Here is a 22260-nt window from a genome sequence, read left to right on the forward strand (position 1 = left end):
TGATTTTCTCAAATCCGCCAATTTGGCGGACGGATGGCGGATTTGAGATTTTTTGGCCGCAACCGAACCGCCAAACCGCCAAATCGCGAGCACCCCTAGTAATTTATAAGACTTTGTATTTTTAATTTGTTTAAATATTATATTTGTGTTTTCAATTGAAAAAAAGTTTAAATATTCTGTTGAAAAAAAGTTTTCAACTTGAATATATTTTTTGAATTGAAAAAAATAAACGTATTATTCATATATATTTTTTAGTTTTTAAATGTAACTCTAAAAATAATAAATAGAAAATATGATATATGCTGGTTGGTTTTTGTTTTCAAAAACATATGTAGATGTAACAATACAGAGACATTCAATCTCTACTACTGCTCTGTTCATGGTTTTGGTGATTTGAATTGTTATTATATTTTAAGAATCACAGATTGTAATACTTTATGCGGATGAATCATACTGTGATTGTAATATGTGGATGAGGCATGCAGTGATCATGATATTCTAAAGTTTCAAACTTTTTTTCGTTGGATAAGGCATACAGTGATTGTAATATTTTTTTAAGTCATTGACTGTAATACTTTCTTTTTCTTTTTTTTCTTTTTTCGTTTGAGGAAGTGCACAAGTTGAATTATGTTGAAAGTTTATAAAATTTTAAACCGCCAAACTGATTCGCATCCATCCGCCAAACCGCCAATCCGCTCAATCCACATCCGCCGGATTGGCGGACGGATGCGGATTGATTTTCTTCAATCCGCCAATCTGGCGGACGGATGGCGGATTGGAGGTTCCGTGGCCGCAACCGACCCGCGCCCACCCCTAATAATAAAGATCACAGAAAGAATATTTTTGAATAAAATAGGGTGAGAATAGTGTGTCATCTGGAGAAAAAAGTCATTACAGTGGTGGCACGCTAGAGCCCCTTTTCTCTTTGTTAGTTCAGTAACTACAATTAGGGATTAGGTCAATATACATTTATTTTGGTAGTTAACCCACAAATGTCTTGATTGAAGTAATAAAAAAGCTTGCACTCGTTTGGTTGAGTTTTTGAATTACTTTTTCAAAATTTAAAACTAAACTTATTTGATTTTCACAGCGCATATTTCAAAACTCAAGTTTTAAAATAAAAAACTTGTTTGGTTGAGATTTTCACAAACACATTTTCAAAACTCAATTGCCAAGCACACTAACCTCAACTCAAAAACCCAGCCTTGTATCAGTTTTTAAAGTATGTGAATTTTTATTTTTTTAATAAAATTTTCATTATTAAGTAATTTTATAAAAAAATGTGAAACATTTTAAATATATGTAAATTAAGTGGATATAAAATCAGAAAAATATTTCCTCTGTATTATCATTTTACTTTGACATACACAAACATTTTGACTATGTATGTTCCTAAGTGAACAAGTTACAATTGTGTTTCGAGCAAAATACAAAACGTAAGTCATTAAAACAGATATACCAGGAAAATGTTAGTTATCATGAAATTTCATTTAAAAAAATTACCCCAAAATGTAAGATTTATGAGGTAGATTTGAAGTTGATCGAATGATGATTATACTTAAAATATAAGTTATTTTTTGAGGTTTTTTTTTTAAATATGTAATATTGTTAACTAAGTAAAAACACCTCAATTCAAAAACAAAAAGAGGGGGGGGGTAAAAAATTACCCCAAAATGTAAGATTTATGAGGTAGATTTGAAGTTGATCGAATGATGATTATACTTAAAATATAAGTTATTTTTTGAGTATTTTTTTTAAATATGTAATACTGTTAATTAAGTAAAAACACTTCAATTCAAAAACAAAAGGGGGGGGGGGGTAAAAACACCCTGCTTATACTAAAAATATGTTCACAAAATAATATATAGTGTGTTTGGTTTTAGTTTTTTGAAAATTGAATTTTTATTTTTTCGTATTTTTTTATTTTTAGTGAATATTTTAAAATTTTAAAGTAATTTTCTTACTTTTTTTAGATATACCTTACTTAGATGTATTTAAAGAGTAAAATATTTGGGAAAAAATATTTTAAAAAATTAATAAATATGAAAAATGTACTGAATTTTCGTATTTTTTTTATTTTTATATTTATGATATTTAGTGAATTTTTTTAAGTGTTTTTTCACAAATATTATAATTTTTAAGTGTATTTATGTTATGTGTCTAAAAATTAAAAAAATTCAATGAAAAACAAAAAAATACTAAAAATGAAAAAGTAGAATTTTCTGAAAAGTGAATTTTGAAAACTGAAACCAAACAGAAATTTTAGAATTATTTTATTTCAAATGAAAACAAGGTTGAAAATGACAAAAAGACCCATGTAACCATTTTTTAGTGGATGAATTATTATTATTATTTTAATTTATGTGACTATGGTCTATTTTAAAAAAATAAATTAAAAGTTGACTTTTTAATTTTTTATATTTTTTAAAAAAATACGTACAAAAAAATAGATAAGTAAGGTGATAAAAAAAAAACCAAAAAATTAAAAAATTGAGTTTTAACTAACTTTCAAAATAGACCTATATACAAGTCCAAAAATTAGATTGAATTTTCAAATCTAATGATAAAATTGAATACAAATGTACTTAGATAAAAGGGCTACTGATATCCGATTAATTTAATTTTTTTGAAGTATATTCTACTCGATACGCCATAAAATTGAATGATTTGAATTATTAAAATAAGGCCCGAAGTGAGCCCAGTTAGTCGCACAACAATGACTATTATGCTTTATGCACAACAACTACACATCTTTCTTAAAATTTGGCAACGTTTGTCCTTCTATTAGCATTTAACAAAACTAATCCATTGGCTAGAGCTCTTAAACTGTACTATGAGGTTAAGAGTTCGACTTTCCACTTCCACGAGGGTCCTATTACCCTTATAGTCGTTTGGGGTAACTCTCCTTCTTTGGGAGTTTATTTGTAGTTATCTATGCTATAATTGTTTATTAAGCTACATCAATGTATTGAGACACATTGTAATTTTTTTTTCTTTTTTTCTTTTTAAAAAAAAAAGGGTAATTACGCTGATGGTCCTCAAAACATACATTATGTTACATTTTAAGCTCTAATATTTAAATTGTTCTATTTCAGTTCTCAAAGTATGCGATCGGTTACATTGTAATTCTTGATGTCAACACCGTTCAAAATGAGTAAAACAAAGGAATATTTATAAAATTTTACATGAAATTACATCAAAATTAAAATGATCAATAATGAGGAGCCTAATAGGTTTGACTTGGTGACTTTAGTCTCAGTTGATGCTCGACTTTAGAAAGAAAAAAAAAATTTTATATTAATTTGATGTGTCTAAATAAAATAATATTATTGTGTTATTTTACAATACACAATTCTATTTGGAGCATATATCATATGCAAGTTATGTCATCTGTAGAGCCTTGGGTCAGAAAATCCGACCTATTTTATTTTTGGTTAGCACACATGGCCTTCCCAATTGTCACGCCTCAAATTTTAATCACTTGGCAACATTACCAAAGCCTATAATTTAGGTCCTTTTTTTTTTTTTTTTTTACAAATATGTCTATTACCCTTGAGTAACAGAAACAAAATAATACAAGTTCTCTCTCTCTCTCAATGAGTATTATAATGACAACAATACATGCCAATCTCCTACTACGAAGCTACACATAAATAAATACAAATACAAGATCCATTTCCTTTACATCTACCTTAAAGTTATACAAAGGGACTCAAGGACTCCATAACTCCTTGAAAAATCTAGAAATCCCCTAGATGTTGATTTGTGATTATGTATCAATTTTAAGTAGTAAACAACAATCCCAATCAAACAATCAAGACAAATCGACACAACGATTTTACGTGGAAAAATCACAATTGGACACCTCCAATTGTGATAAAAAAACCACGGGCAACAGCCACAAAACAATCCACTAAGAAGATATAAATGAATTACACAGGTATACTCTCAATTACCTAGCGAATCCATGCCCGAATTGAACCAACCTCTATGTGTCTCTTCCAACCCCGTCTTCACCTCGGAATTGTCTTGACGATGAGCCACTCCGGAATCCACCAAAGCTTCAGGCTCGAATTCTTCAGAATCCACCGAAGAACAACTCTCTCTTTTGTGTAGAATCAACAAACAAACCTTTGACGTATACTTCTTAAACCATGAGTTGAATACTCAATCAAAACATCAAAGAAAACTAACAAAATATCTCCAGATATAAACCTTAGAATCCAACAAGAAGATCTGGAGGACTTATCCAAGTTTTGGGAGAAAACCAACTACTTATAGAAATCCAAAGTAATCCTAGTTTTGGAAGAAAACCAATTCCTTATAGAAATCCACGAATCTGTGTTCGCGCGGTCCGCTCGAGCGTGGGACTTCCCGCTCGAGCGTAGGCTAGTTTTCAGATTTTTCAATTTTGGTCGTCCCGCTCGAGCGGGGATTGCAAGCTCACAACATCTCTGCTTCGCCTGAAAAAGTACTGGATGGTGTGATTCGACGCTCAAGCGTGGAAACATCCGCTCTAGCGTAAAACCTATATAAATCACACAATTTTGAAGCCTCCGCTCGAGCGGGAATTCCCACGCTCGAGCGGACCGTGCGAACACAGATTCTTGGATTACTATAAGGAATTGGTTTTCTTCCAAAACTAGGATTACTTTAGATTTCTATAAGGAATTGGTTTTCTTCTAAAACTAGGATTACTTTGGTTTTCTATAAGTAGTTGGTTTTCTCACAAAACTTGGAGAACTCCTCCAGATCTTCTTTTTGGGTTCTAAGGTTTATATCTGGGGATATTTTGCTAGTTTTCTTTGATGTTTTGATTGAGAATTCAACTCATGGTTTAAAGAGTATACATCAAAGGAGTGTTTATTTAATTCTACACAAAAGAGAGAGTTGTTCTTCAGTGGATTTTGAAGAATTCGAGCTTGAAGTTTTGGTGGATTCTAGAGTGGCTCATCGTCAAGACAATTCCGAGGTGAAGACGGGGTTGGAAGAGACACATAGAGGTTGGTTCAATTCGGGCGTGGATTCGCTAGGTAATTGAGAGTATACTTATGTAATTCCTTTATATCTTCTTAGTGGATTGTTTTGTGGTTGTTGCCCATGGTTTTTTATCACAATTGGAGGTGTCCAATTGTGGTTTTTTCACGTAAAATCGTGTCATATGTCTATTGCTTTTTCATATACTCTTGTGGGACTAATAGTTGTTTTGGAAATTGTGGCACTAATAACTGTTTTGCAGATCGTGACCTTGAGAAAGAAGTTGGCTTTTGTAGGCTGTAATGGGTTGGGGTGTTTAGAATTTTATTTGTGTGGTGTGTTTTGTCACGACATTGCCAAAGGGGGAGATTGTTAGGTTTTATTCCTAGCAACCCCGTTTGACAAAACTCCTTTCAGTTGTATTTTTTTTCGCACCTTTTATTTCAGTGAGGCTATGAGTTTATTAGATGCGAATCCAATCCGAATTGTGCCTCTGTCAATCCCCTAGATGTTGATTTGTGATTATGCCCTAGATGTTGATTTGTGATTATGTATCAATTTTAAGTAGTAAACAACAATCCCAATCAAACAATCAAGACAAATCGACACAACGATTTTACGTGAAAAAATCACAATTGGACACCTCCAATTGTGATAAAAAAACCACGGGCAACAGCCACAAAACAATCTACTAAGAAGATATAAATGAATTACACAGGTATACTCTCAATTACCTAGCGAATCCACGCCCGAATTGAACCAACCTCTATGTGTCTCTTCCAACCCCGTCTTCACCTCGGAATTGTCTTGACGATGAGCCACTCCGGAATCCACCAAAGCTTCAGGCTCAAATTCTTCAGAATCCACCGAAGAACAACTCTCTCTTTTGTGTAGAATCAACAAACAAACCTTTGATGTATGCTTCTTAAACCATGAGTTGAATACTCAATCAAAACATCAAAGAAAACTAACAAAATATCCCCAGACATAAACCTTAGAATCCAAAAAGAAGATCTGGAGGACTTATCCAAGTTTTGGGAGAAAACCAACTACTTATAGAAATCCAAAGTAATCCTAGTTTTGGAAGAAAACCAATTTCTTATAGAAATACACGAATCTGTGTTCGCGCGGTCCGTTTGAGCGTGGGACTTCCTGCTCGAGCGGAGGCTTCAAAATTGTGTGATTCATATAGACTTCACGCTCGAGCGGACGTTTCCATGCTCGAGCATCGAATCACACCATCCAGTACTTTTTAAGGCGAAGCAAAGATGCTGTGAGCTTGCAATCCCCGCTCGAGCGTTACTTTCCCCACTCGAGCGGGACCGCCAAAATTGGAAAATCTGGAAAACTAGATCCTGTTATAACCTCGGTTTTGATCCATGGAAATTGACAAAGGCACGATTCGGGTTGGATTCGTATCTAAACACTCATAGCCTTATTGAAATAAAAATGCGAAAACAAATACAGCTAAAAGGAGTTTTGTCAAACGGGGTTGCCAAGAATAAAACCTAACAATCTACTCCTTTGGCAATGCCGTGACAAAACACACCTAACAAATAAAATCCTAAACACCCCAACCCATTACAGCCAACAAAACCCAACTTCTTTCTCAAGGTCTTGATCTGCAAAATAGTTATTAGTGCCACAATCTCCAAAACAACTATTAGTCCCACAAGAGTATATGAAAAAGCAATAGACATATGACACGATTATCTTAAAACATGAGATGGAAAATATGAATAGATGAAAACTAAGACTCATGAAAAACAACTCTCAATCAACAAAAACAAGATCATAAACCAACCCAAGTGAAGATGAACCAAACTCCTCCTCACTAAAGGCAACCACAAACACTGAAAACAGTGACCAAGAAGAAAACGACAAAAATAATATGGTGGAGCAAGCAAGAAATCTCAGATTTGTACCTTAAAACACACAAGATTATCCAAGAAGCACAATTACTAGTAAACACAATGTGCACAGTCTGTAAAAAATTCCTCATGAAAGAAAGTGATACATTATGTGAAAAGCATAGATCCCATGATAAAAGTATGTGTGTGACTCTTGGAGCTCGACAAACACTAGATTCAATCCTAGTAGTGATCAGAAAGTTGGACCTTCGACAAGAGAATTTAAGCACAACAAAGGAAAGTCAAACCACTAGGAATCAAGGGGTATTTGGTGAGTAAAGGCGGAGGCTCCCCCTCAATCAATGAACCTTTTCTTTTTTTTCTTTCTTTCTTTTGCATATTTTTTCTTCTCTTTCTTTTTCTTTTTCTTTTTCTTTTTTCTTTTGCACACTCATTGACGGTTGACACGCTCAAGAGTATGGAAACCGAACCAGAGAAGCATGGATATAATAAGGATGGCCTGGTTGGTGACTCTGAGGTACCCTTTTCCTCATGGCTGGACTACAAAGAATAGAGGGGAAAGCCATAAAGATACAAAAAGATGGAAGATGGTTAAGAGACTCAACATCACCCATGATATGCTAGTATAGGTCAATTCCTCTAGAAATGCAAAAGATCAATGACAAAAGTCCATAGAGAGAAAATAATCACTAAGGCGGAAGACTCCGATATTTGCTAATCCAAGAGTGTGTACAGAATGAGACATACTAATCAAAGAACACACACTCCAAAATGAGTAATGACCACAGAAAGCACACGTATATTAACATGTAATGGATATTCTCATCAATTCCAATATGCACAAAGGACCACTCAAAAAATTTCAAGCTTCCAAAACCATTCTAAGAAAATCTTTTTGGGTTTTTTTTTTAAATTTTTTTTTTTTCTTAACCAAAGCAAGACAAAAAACGAACAAGCACACTTTTTTTTTTTACATTAAAAACAACACACAAAAATCCAAAAGCTAAAACAAATAAAACAAATTAACACAAGTCAAGTTTTCTCACCCAAACCACTTTAGTATAAACAAAGTTGTGAGCATTGCGTTTCTTGGGTGGTGTCTTGACGTTGTGGTTCCCTTTTCTTTCAATGGGAACCGGTCTTGACTTGGTTTTCAACATCCTATTTTTAGATCTAGGCAAGTACACTCTTCCATGCAACTTATAACAATAAGGACGAATATGACCATCCATACCACAATGATGACAAATAAAAACAGGGTGTACAGGGTGTACCTTCTTTTCTTTTACCTTACCAACTCTAGGAAGTTTGAGAAGTACATCATCATGTTGAATTTTTTGTTCTCCCTTTCCTTGAGTTCTTATATCATGAGATGTGGATGCACTCTGTTTTTGCTCTTTCTTACCACCAAAGCCAAAGCCAAAGCCAATGCCACTCTTGTCAGAACAAATTTGTTGAGACCCAATGATATTGTCCAAAGTCTTTGATCCTCTGTTCCAAAGACCAATGGTAGCCATAGCCCACTTGAGTTCTTCCTCTTTCTTGATCATTAGTTCTTCCAAAGCAACTTGAGACATCTCGAGAGTTTCAATTTTTTCTTCATATGTTGCATAGATTTGCTGAAGCTCATTCCTCTCTGTCTCACAAGTCAAGAGTTTTGCACAAAGAGCTTGTCGATCATTAGCTATCTTGATGGCATCAATCCTAGCCTCGAAAATCTCCTCCTTTAGTTTGACATTCTCACTTTCACATGCTTTGAGTTTTATAGTGAGTTTGTCATTCAATTTGGATAACTTAAGAGATTCCTTATACAACTTTTCATAACCTTGCTCAAGCTCTTCATCATCACTTCCCGAGGATTCATCATCAGTGGCATTCTCAACCATGCTCTTTGGATACTCTGTTCGTCTTTCAGTTTCGGAAGCCACCATGAAAGCAAGGAATTGTTTATGTCCCTCTTCGCCTTGATCTTCATTGTCGCTTTCATCTTCATCAGATTCTGATTTATCATCCCAAGTGATGGCGAGGGCTTTCTTCTTCTTCAAATGAGTGGAAAAGTGGCCAAATCCTTGGCATTCATAGTATTGGACTCTTTCAGAGTTCCCTTGTATCTTTCCTTTCTCCTTCTTGGCTATAGAATTAATTTTAAGTTTATCTTTGCCTTTAGATTTATGAGTATGAGTAGATTCCAAAAGATTAGGATTCTTTTTCAAAAAAGATTTGTTAAATTGTTTAACAAAAGCAGCCGTAATCTTGGAATCTATCTCACAATCCTCATCAGAATCCTTTCCAACTCTATGAGCACTACTAAAAGTAATATCTTTTTGTTCCTTTTTGAAATTCCTATGTGCCTCATAAGTTTGGAGATTTCCAACCAAATGATCTAGCTTGAGGTTATCAATATCTTGAGCCTCCTCAATAGCCGTAACTTTTGGTTGGAACCGATCGGGCAAGGATCTCAAAATTTTTCCCACAACTTTGGATTATGGTATTTTTTTCACCTAAATTGAAGCTGGAATTTACAATGTCACTTAACTTCGCATAAAATTCATCAAAGGTCTCACTATCTTTCATTGAAAGGTTGTCGAAACTAGATGTGAGCCTTTGAAGTTTTGAGCGTTTCACAGAAGGAGTGCCCTCATGAATAGTTTGTAAGATATCCCAAGTCTCTTTTGCGACTTCACAATTACAAATACGACTAAACTCTTCAGCTGTGACAGCGCAAAAGAGAGAATTGATAGCTTTACTATTCCAGCTACTATTTTGGTAATCAATTGTGTCTCACTTATCAATTAGTTTGGGAAAAGTTACTCCATCAACGGTAATCGTTGGTTCAGTCCACCCATACATGACAGATTACCAAACTTTTTCATCAATAGATTTTAAAAACGATCTCATCGGAGCTTTTCAAAAAGAATAATTGGATCCGTCAAGTAGGGCTGGTCGAACCATAGAATTTCCCTCACGAATTGTATCCATTATCACAAATCAAACAAGATCTCGTTCTAAAAGAATATATTTATTTTTTTAAAAAATAAAACGACCTGCTTTTATACCAATTGAAAAATCTAAAAATCCCCTAGATGTTGATTTGTGATTATGTATCAATTTTAAGTAGTAAACAACAATCCCAATCAAACAATCAAGACAAATCGACACAACGATTTTACATGGAAAAATCGCAATTGGACACCTCCAATTGTGATAAAAAAAACCACGGGCAACAGCCACAAAACAATCCACTAAGAAGATATAAATGAATTACACAGGTATACTCTCAATTACCTAGCGAATCCACGCCCGAATTGAACCAACCTCTATGTGTCTCTTCCAACCCCGTCGTCACCTCGGAATTGTCTTGACGATGAGCCACTCCGGAATCCACCAAAGCTTCAGGCTCGAATTCTTCAGAATCCACCGAAGAACAACTCTCTCTTTTGTGTAGAATCAACAAACAAACCTTTGATGTATGCTTCTTAAACCATGAGTTAAATACTCAATCAAAACATCAAAGAAAACTAACAAAATATCTCAAGATATAAACCTTAGAATCCAAAAAGAAGATCTGGAGGACTTATCTAAGTTTTGGGAGAAAACCAACTACTTATAGAAATCCAAAGTAATCCTAGTTTTGGAAGAAAACCAATTTCTTATAGAAATCCACGAATCTGTGTTCGCGCGGTCCCCTCGAGCGTGGGACTTCCCGCTCGAGTGGAGGCTTTAAAATTGTGTGATTCATATAGACTTCACGCTCGAGCGGACGTTTCCACGCTCGAGCGTCGAATCACACCATCCAGTACTTTTTAAGGTGAAGCAGAGATGCTGTGAGCTTGCAATCCTCGCTCGAGCGTCACTTTTCCCGCTCGAGCGGGACAACCAAAATTGGAAAATCTAGAAAACTAGATCCTGTTACAACCTCGGTTTTGATCCATGGAAATTGACAAAGGCACGATTCGGGTTGGATTCGCATCTAAACACTCATAGCCTCATTGAAATAAAAATGCAAAAACAAATACAGCTGAAAGGAATTTTGTCAAACGGGGTTGTCAAGAATAAAACCTAACACTCCTTAATCAAAGAATCCAAACATTCTTCCTGTAAAAGATAAAACAACAAGGGGTGAGCACTAATGGCCAGTAGGAATCTCATAGTTCTGAATCAATAACTAACACACAAATAGAAATGATCATGCATGCAAGGTGATACCATATAATAGGGTGACATTTTATAATTTCAAAATATCATAAGTAAGGTATCCTTTTTCTCAAAAACTATTTAAATAGTTTTAAGAAAACCTTCAGCCATTAAAAATTATCCCTTAACCTTTGATAACCATAAATCCTTGTGAAACAAAAATAATTGAGAAACAACATCATTTAAAAATTAACCAATTCCCAAAATATTTCTCATTTAATTTTCATTTTTAATATGCCTCTTTTTCTTTCATTCTTCTTTTCTACTCAGTATATTTATTTAGAACTCCATAACTTTAACTTCAAGTTCCCTTTTTGACTCACTAACAATTCTCCTATACTCAATTCATTATGTTTACCATCAACAATCCATAATCCGCTTACCCATTCTTAGGTTCCATTCCTTACAAATAATGTCTATGTGCATTTCCTCTTTATACCAAATTACACATCAATTTGTAATTTCACAGATTCATCACAAGTCACAAATAACATCATTAACTTAAAACACTTCTCAACACACATCTCAACACAAACCACCTTTTGCCAACTTACTACGACGGGATAGCGGGCACCCAATCCATAACACTTTCCACCTTTTGCCGGCCTATTATACGGCGGGAAGTGAACTTCTAAAAACCATTTTCTCAAAAGCCATTTTCTTCCAAAAATCATATTTCTTCAAAAAAAACCATTTTTCAACTTTTAAAAACCATCCCTCACATTTGCCGGCTACTATACGGCGGGACGTGGGCACCCAAAACATTTTTGAAAACCATCCGTTTTTCCACTTTTGCCGGCTATTATACGGCAGGACTGTGTGGACACCCAAAAATCATTTTTCCTACATTAGTCCAGCGATAAACCTAGATAGGGCAACTAGGTACCTTTAATTCAAAACTACCCACACATTTGCCAGCTACTATACGGCGGGACGTGGGTCCCTAAAAACCTTTTCCAACTCCCCACGCGGGTACTAACACAACACCACCCAACACAACTCAACTCAAACTCAACACAACTCAACATGATTCAATACAATTCAACATAGTTCAACACAATTCAACATAATCAACACAATTCAACATGATTCAACACAATTCACTTCAACACACTAAATGTAATTCAACATAATTCAAAGTGAACTCTTAAATCTCCATTTCATCATTTCATCCCAAAGCTCATGTCATGCATATCATTAACAAATCTTTTTCCTCAAATTTCATTTCATATTATAGCATGATTTACAATATTCATAATAAAGGTTCATTCGCTAATTTTTAACATAATTTTCAAACACTTTCAAAATTCAATTAAACTTGTATATATATAATTCAACCTCTCAATTTCATGATTCTGCTTTCAATTTAGGCAAAATCATTAATTATCATCATGAGTTAACTTAGGGTTTCCAAGAAAAATCAAGACTTCAAAGAAAAATTAAAACTTCTCACACCACTACTTTTTGTTCTAATTTTCCCATTGATTATACTCCTAAGGTTCATAATCCACAATCTTAACCCAACAATTGAACCCCAAACTTCAAACCCCAAACCCCCAAATCTCATGATGTAACACTATATGCTCAAAATGTAGATTTTGTATTTATATAATCAAAATACCACAAATCTATCTATTAATGCAAGTATTGAAGAAGAACTAGGACCCCTACCTCAAGAATCAAGCAAAAGAGCAAAACTTTGATGAGATTCCTTCAAAAATCCAAACTTCAATCTGTTGGAAAGTGAGATCTTGAAGCCTTCTTCACTTTTTAGTAAGAGATCTTGGCCAAATCTTTGACAAATTTGAGGTATTTGGGTCAAAATCTCTAGGGTTTTTGGGTTAAGGGTGAGAGAGATGAAGAGAGAGGATGAAGGTGTGAAGAATGATCTAGAACAGTGCTTTTAATCTTACTGAATTCGCACAGTCCGCTCGAGTGTCTCTTTCTACGCTCGAGCGTACATGCTTCCAGCACAGACACTGAAACTTCAAACGGGTATAACTCTCTCATTCAGACCCCGTTTTAGGTCGTTCTTGTGTCCAAATCGAAGCCTTGGAAACAAGCTTTACAATGGTTCTAGCCTCACATCCAAATTCAAAGTGTGGAAAAAGAAAAGGGCAAAAGAGTGACGGTTGTTCGTAAGAAAATTATTCGAATTAAAGTTTTCAGTCCAATCTTACTTTACCATCATGTGACCACTTCAATCAATACCCCAAAATAAAATAGGGAGGCTCCAAACACAAAAATAAAAGGTCAAAAACAATCCCACTAGTCTCAGAAATTCAAACTCAACCAGGCAGACCGCTCGAGCGTCCAATCTTGTACTCGAGCGTGCAGACCAACAAAGTTGTCCGCTCGAGCGACCACTCCTACGCTCGAGCGGGAATTCATAACTCTGAGAATCTCAGACAGACTACAAAAATACTGGAAGCCTTACAAGTCCGATCGAGCGTCAACTCCCCTGCTCAAGCAAAGGGAAAAATTCTGGATTGTTACAATCTTCTCTCCTTAAGAAATTTCGTCCTTGAAATTGCATCCGTTCTAACAAAATAGCAACAACCTTATACTCACCAATTCTTAACAACCCCTAGTCCAAAAATAAAGCATGAGAGCGCCCATATATATCCACCAAACCTTAACAACTTTTGATTACACCTTACCTCCATTCTAAACCCAAAAGTACGAAGTGTCACAATCTCCCTTCCTCAAGAAATTTCGTCCTCGAAATGAAGAAAGCCAAACAAAAGGAAACTCAAACATGAATGGAAACACGCCCTTTAATGTTCAAAACTAGATCCACACAAACCTTAACAACTTTTGATTACACCTTACCTCCATTCTAAACCCAAAAGTACGAAGTGTCACAATCTCCCTTCCTCAAGAAATTTCGTCCTCGAAATGAAGAAAGCCAAACAAAAGGAAACTCAAACATGAATGGAAACACGCCCTTTAATGTTCAAAACTAGATCCACACTCGGGATAAATTCTCAATTTCTGATTTGATACCTCAGTGTTCCAAAGATACCCAAACAAGAAAAATTACAAGGAAGAGATCACTATTACCTTTCAATTAACACACTTCAAAATCCAATGGGCAAGGAGCAACGCTAATCACTTGTAATCCAAAAGTCCATAATAACTCGCCAACTAACAATTAAGCGGACAATGTCTATCGAACGACCAAAACTCAATTTTAAGGAAAAGAAATCACCCTTAAACTAAAACGAAGTCAACACAAGAAAAACAAATAACACATTGCATTGTATGATCCAATACCAGAATTCTCAATTGCATTTCAATTAACAGCGTTATCTATTTCTTATTCCCCCTTAGCATGTAAAAGTAGAATAGAGAAAATCATTCATTAGCATATTTCAGTCTTTAACATTTAATTTTATCGTGCCATCCCAAGCCACATACAAGGAAAATAGATTTTTGTTTTCCACATTGATCTCAACATTTTCCCGATGAATTCCAATCATCACCAAATAACCTCCGCCACCCATCCGGTGACATCGCAACATAATTTCCATACATACTTGTGTTAATAACAAACAAAAACAACTACAATGCATCAAAAGGGTAACATTGCATATACGGCTTCCCACAAGTGGGAAGTCTCCCTGTCATTACAAATGTCAACACTTATATCAACATTCAATATATAAATATATATATATATATACATTGGCACAAGTGCACTTACAATAATTCCCATTCAAACATTTTTAACTCAATTAGAGCGGTTTCACAAATTTACATGAACAACACACATATATATGCACAAGTAGGATTCCATGCCCGCTAGTACCCCTTGAAACACTATTCATTCATATCCATATTTATCTAAAACAAGGCAAATCCCAAGATAGTTAAGCATTAATTAACTTCAAGTAGCATTCATCGAAATCACTAGTTACCAGTCACATCAAAACAAATTAACCCAAACCAATCCTCAAATCTCACCAAGAAGGAAATGACTGCAAGAATCCATCTCTGTAAACTAGCCCAAAATACTAATTAGCCACCCTCACGGCTCAAATGTCGATACATACATCATTTCACATCTCACAATTCATAATCATCGTAGTCATCATCACATATTATCCTCACACGAACAGAGTCAAGAATTTCATAACACTTTGCTCCCAAACTCGGAAGTCACTAATCGGCCAACCATACAATTACTAACATTTACAAGTTACCTCACACCGTCTACCCCGAGATGAAGCTTCTTACACCCTTCTACCTATCACTACAATAAGTTGGGTCTTGAATGACGAAATTTTTTTGTCTCGAAAGAGCTAATTTCGTCACTATAGATATTTGTGACGAAATATTTTTGTTACCAGCTTCGTCATTGAATGTTTGTCACTAAAAACCACCATGACGAAAAATAATTTCGTCACCAATGAAATTAGTTCAGTGACGAAATTTTTTGTCACCAATAAAACAAGATTTTGTCGCAAAAAATTCTCATTTTCGTCACCAAATAATTATTCAATACCATATTTATAATTTTAGTTGACGAATAAATTTGTCACAAATGTTGATCATTGATGAGGAAATAATTTCGTCACAGTAAAATATAAAAGTGACGAAATTTTTCGTCTCCAAAAGTCATACATGGGTGACGAAATATATTTCATCGCAAATATATTTATATACGTGACGAAAAATATTTCATCACCAAACAACAAAATCAATGAAAACTTCCATATATGCGTTACAATAAATTTTGTCACAAAAAATGTTTATTAATGATGAATAATCACTTTGTCATAATAACAAGTACAAATGACGAAACAAATTCGTCACTAAACCTGTTCCATATTTTATATTTCAATTTCAATTATTATTTCACAAATATCCCTGCTCATATCCCAATAGTCTTTTCATTGTACTAAGAAATCACTAGCTATTATACATCACTCTACAAAAAAAATCAATAAACAATTTATATTATAAATCAAAATATATCCATCAAACAACTTTAATAATATAAACCATTAAGTATAACAAAAAAATCACCAAAGCAAATCCCAAAATGAACTAACGTGGAATCCACAAAAAAAAAAAAAAAAAAAAATCAACACTCAATCTTAATTTACAACTACAACTAAGTATCAGTTCAGGAAACAAAATTCAATAGTTGATCTTCATTTGCACGTATACTTCCAAATGTCATCAAAAACCAATCTGCAAAGGAAATAGACAAAGAAAACATTAATATATTATCAATTACATCTAAACTCATATATAAATAATTTTATTTTATAAACCAATTTAGTAGAAATGCATCTGACAAATCAGAACTTCAAAGAGTTGAGGTGATCCTTGATGCTAAAGCAACACGGATAACATAAGATGCCAAAAGATTGCAAGAATACCATATATCACTATCACTAATGGCAAAATATATGGCATGATATGGCACCTACATCGCATATTTCTTTATATACTAGTTGGACCCCCACGCGTGGGGGTCGTATTATCGTTGACATAAATAATATAACAAGGCAATGATACAATATTTTCTTCAAAAAAATAACATCAAAAACACAATATTTCTTATTTTATATCCTATTAATCATAATTACATCTTACATTTCATAAAATTATAAACCGGCAAACAAAATGGCCCCTTGTTATCTTAAATTGAAACTACGTGGGCTAGCTAGTTGGAAGAATTGCTTTTTGTCGTCTCTCTTTTCCTTCTCTCTAGCACCAACGCTGCCACTCCTTCCAAAGTTGGAGCTGAAAACAAATTCACCTAAGAGTTTTTCCTACGAAATTAATTAAAAAATAATAGTAGCAATTTGCTGGGTACATAACATAAATATTGCATTCATTGCTTTTTTGAGCATGCGCTTGAGGACATACAAATAAAACAAGAACCACTCAAATTATCACTGAAAATGAAGAGTCAAAAGTAAACATGGATAATGCCATTACCTCAAGTCAAATAGAGTAATCATGATAAATTGCTCCTTCCATGGGGATGATTACTCTTTAGAAGCAGAGAATAGCAACATCCTGAGAAGTATATTCACAATCAAGCAATCAAAATATATCATCCATTCATGTAGTTCAAATATCATAGTAGATGAATGAATAGAAGGCAATAAAGACTTACCATTACATATAATATTTCTTTACTCATGAACAAGAGACAACAAAACCATATTCTATAGTCCACTAAGTCCACTATTTGTTTAGTCTCAGCTGCAAAACAAAACACTGAACAATAGAACAAAAGCCTCTTCGGTGGGTATGATTTAAATAAATGGTTCAAATCACAAATATCAAGGGAGAACACGTTAGGAGTAATCCCTCATGATGCCAGTTGTGATGTGACAGACAGATCCTGTTGACCAACCTAATAATCCCATCAATTACTCAATCCCATCAATTACTCTATCCCTCTTCATTAAGTTCCCAGATTGATAGGTGCTACACCTGTTTCCAAAACACCCATCCAATACATTTAAGTTGCAAACCCATAAAACTTAAAACGAACATTAACATGTGATACATGCATACAGCAACCACAATAGAATAGAAACTTGAAATTTGGCCAGGTTGGATTAGTTAGCCATTGATAGAACATGTTTTTTTACTTAATGCCATCCAAGTACATGATTGGTTTGGCCAGGTTGGATTAGTTAGCCACTGCCACATTTGCTTACAGTTTTTTTTGTACATGAAGAAATGGTATAGTTAAGCAAATAATGGTAACTATGTTTTTCATGAATGTATTAACATAGTTAGGCTTCTGTTGTGACTCTCCTGACCATCTACTCTCTTAATCTATTGATCATTTTCAATCCCACACGAAAATACACCGTCATTAGAATGAATATTTGTGAACAGTGTGGACATAATTTGAAAATGAATAGCTCAGATAAAAAAACTCATATAAGTAACAAATCTCAAATATCTTTGACACGAGACATATAATTATCACTCTAAATAAGAACCATATTTCCAACAGTATAACATTAAGAACTTACCCAAAAATAGCTGGAGCAGAAGAGTTATTGACTAAAGAAGCCCCCATATTTGTGTAAAAATTTTACATACAACAAATCAGTTCAATAATAACCAGATGTCCCGTTTCCATCTCCATACTGAAATGAATCATCACACTGATTACTCTGTGAAGAGCATTCAGCAGCTGCAGCTTGAACTACAGAAGCACATATTGGGTTAGAGCAAGAAACCAGAGATGCAGTTGACGAACTGGCAGTGTCAAAGAAATCGAGCTCAATCTGTACAATATGTACTTCAACATAGGCCTTATATGCTAGATACACATTTCTATTGCCTTACAATTACCAAACCTCAAACTCAAAGGGCATGAAACCTGGAGGAAAGGTTTTTTTAACCTAAAGTATACCAACACAAGAATATGGCTTGAACTCAGCTAGTGGCCAACAACCACAACCATATCACACAAGGCATCAAGCATACCATCTCACATCAATCATTCTTTTTAATAATAAATTACAAATGGTTGCTAATCAGGTCCATCAAACCCTCATGATATGTTTGATTATTCACTATTCACACTTTCAAATCTCCATTTCAATAGGATAGTTATTATTGTTGGAGAGAAGAAACTTAAGAATGTGGGCATCAACGTGTAGACAGATACATTAAACATTAAAAATTACGTCATTTCTTATGTTCCAGAGAGTTCAAATGATAGCAAAGGAATAAATCCCACAGAATTTTCGTTATGTACCTAGTGCATGGAATAAAAAGAATCAATATATACCTAAAATATTTGTATTTACAACGGAATACACCGTCGTGGGTTTTTTGCCCTTTTTTCCTTCTTGTTGGTGAAATACAATCCAACACAAAAGTAAGGAAAAATTACCATCCAAAACATTGAATTGATAGGACCTATGCTGCAAACATATCATTTTCATAGGATTTGTAAAAAAAGTAATAATTAAAAGGAAAAACACACAATTGAATGGCAGTGAGAGCAAAGAAAGAGTAAGTTATGAGTTGAATCTCAAATAACCATCAATACCAAATCCCGGTGTTACTGTTAATTGTACCTGGGTTTGACACACTATGTTATCAACTCAGAAAGTCCTTAATTTTACCAAATATTACCAAAAATGTTCTTAGGTCATAATAAATGAGGTTATGAGTTCATAGAAACATTAAATCAATCATTTAGTGCAAACAACCCATATCAAAATCAAGCTAAAATTGATATAAAACTAAAAACAACCCAAATCAAAGATCTAACAAAACATAACACACCAATTCCCAATTCAAATGAATTGATTGAGCTCGGATACCAAAACAGAGAGGGAGAAACACAGAATAAAAGAGAGATTAGAGTCAATGAACACTCACCTGAACCCACTTGTTTGACTCTTATGGACATATTGTCAAACAGATGGTGTACAAAATTTGTGAATGCAATAACAAACACCAAGACAATACACAAACATAAAAATCCAATATCAAAATCTCTACATAAAAAAGAAAAAAGAAAAAAATTGCAAACCAGAAAATTACATACTCTGGTTTGAGAGCTAATATCATATAAAATATATATGGTTTTATATAATCGGTCACCAACTCACCACCACAGAAAGCTCTGTTGCCAGATTACATGGAAGTTATCAATTGGATAATAATTTGACACACTGTGCAGATTTCTTTTCCAGCACATAGGATTGTGGATAATCAGAAGCCCTGCATCTCAAGAGAAAATAGTAAAGTCAAATAAAGAAAAGTGAATTAAGATCTAAGAAAAAAATTCACACATTGCTTGCCTTCGAGCAAATTATCTAGACAATTTAAGAAGTGTGGTTCAATCTAATTTTATCTAATCCAATTGTCACATTAGAAGCCGATGAATGCAGGAGAAGAAACTAATTAGGGTACTGGGAACCCTCTAATAGTTTGGCAAAATGTTCCAAATTAACAAATAAAAATCCAAAGTTTCCTAATTTGGAGCAAAATTGTTTCAATCTCATATATATAAAGAAATATGCATACAAATTGCTTTGGTAAAAACATATAGGGACGCAAATTCACACCAGTGCAAACAAATGTGAGGGCAACCAAGGGTGAGATCAGCTGAACAAGCAAACAAAGAGCACCGCTTTCTTCTCAGCACACAAGAAACTTATGAGAGGGATAGATGGTGGGCTTTGGTTGGTTGGGCGATCGGCAAGATCAGGATGGAAGGAACGCATACACACTCTGAAGACAGCTCATTGTTTCTATTGTTTCTACTGTCGTGTGTGTGGCTAAGCTCAAGTCCACGTAGCTGGCCCAAATTTGCTTTGCAAACAAAGAACCAACAGACTTGCACAAGAAGCACCGGTGTGACACCATTCGTTACACCACACTTACATTCTTTTTATATATGTTATAGATTACACACTGCTTAGCATTAGTTTCAATGCTTTCTTTTATATATTATATAGTGAACAAAGAATACCTTAATGTTTTCCTTGTGATGTGGACATACAGAATAGACGAGTGCTTCATGACCCTCAAAAGTATACTGCTAAGCGATCAGGCCTTTTGCCACAATATCTTGATCGCAAGTGTGCAGCTGTCCCACCAGCAACCACGACACCAGTAGCAAGTAGTATTGTTTTCCTGTAGAAGAAAAGAAAAACTATGGGCCCACCACTGACAGAATGAAAATAGAAGGATCATACTAGAAAAGGAGTCACTCAAAAAGATGGTTCCAAAGCAATGAATTTACAGTTGATGCTAAGGACCATCCTAAATTTAAACAAGTCTTGAGTTGCCTCATATTAGGTTAAATCTCGACAGACTAAAATTTTTAAATGTTTTTAATTATTTCAGTAAATTTTGTCAAATCCTACCAGACTCCACAAATTCTCATTCAAACAAAAACTATTATTTATTTTCTTAGTAACAAATAAAGCTATCACTAAATAGCACCAGAAGAGGTGCAATCCAAATAGGCATGGGCATACAAAAGAGACTGCCTTGAAGGTCACATATTTAGCTTGTAATGCAAGTAGTTGAAACAAAACCCTTCATTGGAAGCCATGAATACAAAAGAGCATACCATGCTTAATCTTGTGGACCAGGATCTCATCCTCCTCAATGTAGGTCTACACAATTATCTCTATACAGTCCACCAAACACTTGACATTCGAATTATGGCCCCGTTTGGCACCTTGGTTTTTTGACTAATAAAGGCAAAAAGCTACTAAAAAGACCAAAAACTCAAAATTACTAAAAAAATCAAATCAAACACACTAGTCATTCAAGTTTTTTAATACAACTAAAAAAAGTCATTCCCAAATACATTAACTTTTTTGTTATACTCAACAAGTCAAAAATTCACTAAAAATGCCAAACCCCAAACGAGGACTATAACTTATTTGTCTTGTTGTTCTTCTAATTCAATAAACGAGTCCAATACAAATATGAAATTCACCAAAGTTTTGCACATATAGGTTGTGTACAGTTTCACCATCATAGTTTAATAACAGATGCGTGATAATATATTCTAAGAAGTTACGTAATCCTTTACAAATTGTGTACACAATGAATCAATTTTACAATGTAATGAAGGAGAATTAAAATGCAAGTCTTGGATTTGTGATGGAAATTTTTTCAAACATAACAACTCAAACCTGGTGAACTAAAATGGCCCTTCAACTCTAAAATACCCAACAATATGGCAATGTTTCACACAAGTATTTTATCAAACACAAGGGCTTCTACACCGTCTCCCTCTCCCAACCCTCTTTTGGCTCCCCAACTTCTTCATTCCCCTTAGGAACCCCTATCCCAGCTAGTTACACTTCCCCTTCCGCCTCTTGAAACAGCCCCTCCAACCCTCTACTACCATAGATCCATTGCCTCCTTCCCTATTATCCACGACCACAAAACTACTCTTTTTCTCCACTACAAATCTAAAATGCCTGCCCTTTCCCTCCCTACTAAAGTACCGCTAGCCCTCCTCCTCTCACACCGCACCTCCGTTACACCATTCCATCCCCACCACAGCGCCACCACGTTACCGAAAACCCTTATCCCACCATTAAACAACTACGAGAGAGAGAGAGAGAGAGAGAGAGAGAGAGAGAGAGAGAGAGAGAGAGAGAGAGGCCATACCTTTGTGTGTTTTGCAAGAGAGGGATGAGACGAAAATTGGAGCACCAAAAAAAAAAAAGGGTGGGGGAGAATCAAT

At 34.6% G+C, this 22260-nt stretch overlaps 2 long non-coding RNA genes across 2 annotated transcripts; both read right to left on the bottom strand.

Annotated features, from left to right (window-relative positions):
* Positions 1–15989: 15989 nt before the first annotated feature.
* LOC145814460 (uncharacterized) lies at positions 15990–17217 on the bottom strand. The gene is made up of 4 exons (XR_014357818.1): positions 17179–17217; positions 16998–17078; positions 16650–16815; positions 15990–16241 (listed from the first exon to the last, which is right to left on the bottom strand). It is a non-coding gene; the product is annotated as an uncharacterized LOC145814460 (long non-coding RNA).
* An 842-nt stretch (positions 17218–18059) lies between these two features.
* LOC145814444 (uncharacterized) lies at positions 18060–22260 on the bottom strand. Its single transcript, XR_014357797.1, has 3 exons — positions 22185–22260; positions 19655–19766; positions 18060–18231 (listed from the first exon to the last, which is right to left on the bottom strand). It is a non-coding gene; the product is annotated as an uncharacterized LOC145814444 (long non-coding RNA).

The sequence above is a fragment of the Camellia sinensis genome, unplaced genomic scaffold, assembly GCF_055761805.1.
Source record: "Camellia sinensis isolate YWXY unplaced genomic scaffold, ASM5576180v1 Unanchor10, whole genome shotgun sequence".
NCBI lineage: Eukaryota > Viridiplantae > Streptophyta > Magnoliopsida > Ericales > Theaceae > Camellia > Camellia sinensis.